The sequence below is a fragment of the Lutra lutra genome, chromosome 14 (genome assembly GCF_902655055.1).
Source record: "Lutra lutra chromosome 14, mLutLut1.2, whole genome shotgun sequence".
Taxonomy (NCBI): Eukaryota; Metazoa; Chordata; class Mammalia; order Carnivora; family Mustelidae; genus Lutra; species Lutra lutra.
Window position 1 is genome coordinate 65,602,330 of NC_062291.1, and position 4,068 is coordinate 65,606,397.

The following is a 4,068-nucleotide window of genomic DNA, read 5'->3' on the forward strand; positions in this document are numbered from 1 at the left end:
AATACCCAGGAAGGGGAATTGCTGGATCATAGGTTAGTTCTAATTTTAATTTTTTGAGGAAACTCCATATTGTTTTCCTTAACGGCTACACCAGTATGCATTCCTATAACAATGTACTAGATTTTTCTGTTCTTCACCTCCTCACCAACACTTCTTGTCCCGTTGACAGCCTTTCTAACGAAGGAGAGGTGGTATCTCGTGATTATGATTTGCATTTCCCTGATAATTAGTGATTTGTAGCTCGTTCTTAGAAAAATGTCTGTTCAGATCCTCTGCCCATTTTTTAACCAGCCTGTTTTTAGGCCTGTTGAGCTGCATGAGTTCTTTATAGATTTTGAATACTAGTCCCTTCTCAGAACCATCTGGTAGGTTGCCTTTTGATTGTGTCAGTTTCCTTTGATATGAAGGAGCTTTTCAGTTTGACTTAGTCCCGTGTGTTTTGTTTTGCTTCTGTGGGTTTTGCTTGTGGTGCGAAATCCAAAAAATCATCGCTAAGGTCCAAATGTCAAGGAGTTACCGCCTATGATTTGAGAGTTTCATAGTTTCAGGGCTTATGCCTGATGGCTTTACGAATTTATGTGTCACCCTTGTGCGGGGGCCACGCAACTCTTCTTTGTATCCTTCCAGTTTTAGTACACGTGCTGCCCATGTGAGCATAGCAAAGTTTGTTTTAACATCTCTGTGTATATTGGAGACAGTGGGGATTAGTTAATCTGAGATACAAACGAATGCATTGAGCATCCTACAAAACAAGAAATATTCTACCCTGTTGGAATAAACTTCTGTCACCTGGTAAAATCGCCTAATCCTGGAAGTGCCGAGTTAGGGTCACAGCAAAAGTGATGCACCTCCTGCACTTTTTCCAAATGTCCACTTGCCCCTGAAGACCGATTCACATTGACCTCCTCCTCTGCTAGTCCAACTTAAAGAACATTAAGCTGTGATCTTAATGCTCTCTCACCTCAAGGCTGGAGTGGAGAATTATTTTTCTAAAGATAATGCTTTTCCCCAGGCATGTTCTATAGGCTTCTCTATAGGAGAACATGTAGGATATCCTTTCTGAGAACATGGGGGGGGATATGCTGAATATCCCAGCTCTGTCTTTGGGGTTGAACTCTAGCTGGCATTATAGGGTCAAGCCCCCCACTTTGGGGTCAAGCCAAGAGAAGAAGCCACCTCATAAATCCATTGTGGAGACCACAGTGACCATGAGGAATTGGCTTTGTCCTTCCAGGAGGTTCCTCCAGCTGTTTTCCATCACAGTCTGGTTCTGAGTAGACCAAGGGAAACCTAGGATAAGGCTGTGCTCAGGTTCAATGATATCTTCAAATTGCCTATATTTTAAAACCCCTAAAAACTGTGATGGTTTAGTTAAGCTGGTGGCTTTATGGCCTGCTTCTCCTCACAGTCTAAGGCTTTCTCTTTAACGGAGAAGTCAGGTACCATTTTCCTTGCTGGGATGGCTGGCTGTGGTAAGGCTCAGGGGTTCTGGGAAGGGGAAAAGGCAGAGCGTGGACCTTGGTGGGAGCTACACTCCCCTCATGGCAGACGGCCTACGAATCTCCAGTCCTTTGGAGTACATGAAACAGGGCTCTGAGGAGTGAGTAGGCATTAATTTAGGAACTAGAAAGGGAAGGGTGAGTTTTCACATAGTGAAGCTTGCCTTGAATCCACCCACTAAAACACTGTCTCAAAGAAAAGAAAATGTAGGTTATGACTTGAATGTTAAGAGAAAGGAAAAGCAGGCCCTCCTATAAGAAAGCAGTGTAACCACACCCTGATATAGCCCTGCCACTTATCTCTTTCTGAGTGACATCCTTCCTACTGCGTGTGAATTCTGACCTTGAAGAGGCATTTGAATGTCCTTGAATAGACTTCTCAGCCTTCATCTTGAGGTGGTTTGACCTTTGCTGAGCGAAGCTGTTTTTCAGAGTCACCACCATCTGCTGACAGAAAGGGCTTGTTAGAACTGCAGAGGTTTCAATATCAATGTAAGTATCTTGATATTGTTTGAGAAATTCTTTATTTAGGCAAATATGGAAGCATTTGTCCAATGCAAAGATTCCCTTTAGAAAATTAATTGCTGATCACCTTTTTTTTTTTTTTTAAGTGCAGCTAAAGCTGTAGGCTAAAGACTCAAATTACGTGTTTCTCTACTAACATTTCTTTCACTGAAGTTGGCAATGTAATTTTCCTTATCTTTAACATGGGGTAACATACTAGTTCTCACCTTCCAAGTTTGGTAGGATTTGATGAAGTCTTACATATAAGACACCTGGCACCATGCCTGGATCTTAATCACTCATTGTTACCTTACCATATTTTATTATTAATTTCACCGATCTCCTGTGGGATTTATACTTGAGGCCATACCCAGCAATTGGGTATTCGATCAGGAGTCAGATAAAGTGAGAAGGAGACCTATTTGCTACTCTGACTCCTCAGGGTTACGGAGAGGTAATCGGTGACCCAATTGTACGAAGTCTGGCTTATTTGGAATTCTGGTGTCTGTCTTTTTATTTCTCCTTTAACAGCTGCTTGCATTAGCCTTTTGGGAGTTGAGCAAAAGAGTTTTTCATTTTTAGGAAGCCACATGTTCTCGATCTTTAAATCAAAGGTGAAATGCAACGTGCCATGGCAATAATCCAAAGTTTGGAGGCCACATGGACTTTCTGGCTTAAACTCATTTTCTATGAAGTCAAAATTCATCCTTAACTTTTGAAAGCACTGAAGACGATGAGCTGAGGCAACAGTGAACAGACATGAGAAGAAGGCCCCTGGTGGCCAAAATGAGGTTTCTCCCTCTCAGTTTTTAATGGCATGCGAAAGGCATTAATCCACACTTTCATTTCCTATTAGCCAAATAGAAATGTCTGGAGATAATGTGAATACCTTATGGCATAAGTGACTTTCTAAAGTATCTTATTAGAACTCCTTATCTGTGTAAATGAGGAAGCACTGGGGCTTGACAGCGGAATACATCTCCTAAAAACTGATGATTGGGAGCTGCTCACAAAGAAGTTAGCCCAATACCTCTGGGGAAACTTCCAGGGGACAAGGCAGCTCTCATCTTTTCTCAAGTATAGGCACTGTCTGACATGTCACGTGTAGGTCACTTCCTTCTGTGGCAGCTCTACCCAGAGGTGAAATCAGGTTTCCCAAATGCCTCTCAAGAACCATTAGGGCAAATGATGCTGCCACAGGCGCAGGCTTGGATCTTCCTGCAGAGAGCAGAGAGAAGTGTCATCCAGGAAGGGTATTGGATGTGCTTTTGAGAATGAGGCCCTAGGTTTCAGAAGCACATTTTTTCAAAAGGAGGTTTATAGATGATCGAGACTGCTTGGCTGATATTTAATGTAGAAAAGCTACCGTGGATCAATGTTGGAGAAAACTCAAAACCAGTACCCTTGCTGAAAAATATCCCAAACCCCTCAAAACAAAAACCAATGGTCTGAAGCCTCTGTCTCTTTAGAAAGGATGGTTTTGCTTGAAAAAAAAGTCTGAGGATGTACAAGGCAGAGCTGGGGACATCATATTATCCAACTCCAATCTCCACCTTCTATTCTCCTTGCCTTGCTCCCCTTCCAGGGTCTATATCACCTTCATCCTTGCAGTAAGCTTCTTAGGATTCTATTCAGATTCACTTGACATGAAGAATCCTTTTCTTCATGTTCCCAGGAAGACTCTGCCAGAAGCCCACAGGGTCCAACATTGACATTGACATCAATGACATTGACATTGACATCATTTTCCTTTATCTTTACTTTTCCCCTTATAAGACTACGTCTCAGTATTGTCTGTTCAAATCAGCAAATACAACATTTCCTTTGAAAATGGGTTTGTTCATTCTATAAAGATTCACTGACCTCTGTTGTAAATATTGGTATACTTCCATCATAAACTTTCTATATTCAGATTTTTCTTGTATTTTTTTTCTCTTTGTTTTTGTTTAGTCATCTGAGTTTTATGATTGAAGTGCTTTTTTTAATAAAATGCAAGTACATTTTTTTTAAATGTTGGCCATTTATCTTGCCATATAAATCAATTTTTCTACTCTTCTCCTCATCA

At 41.3% G+C, this 4,068-nt stretch overlaps 1 non-coding gene across 1 annotated transcript; it reads right to left on the reverse strand.

Annotated features, from left to right (window-relative positions):
• Positions 1-550: 550 nt before the first annotated feature.
• LOC125085363 (U6 spliceosomal RNA) lies at positions 551-657 on the reverse strand. Its single transcript, XR_007122889.1, has one exon. It is a non-coding gene; the product is annotated as a U6 spliceosomal RNA (small nuclear RNA).
• Positions 658-4,068: the final 3,411 nt, after the last annotated feature.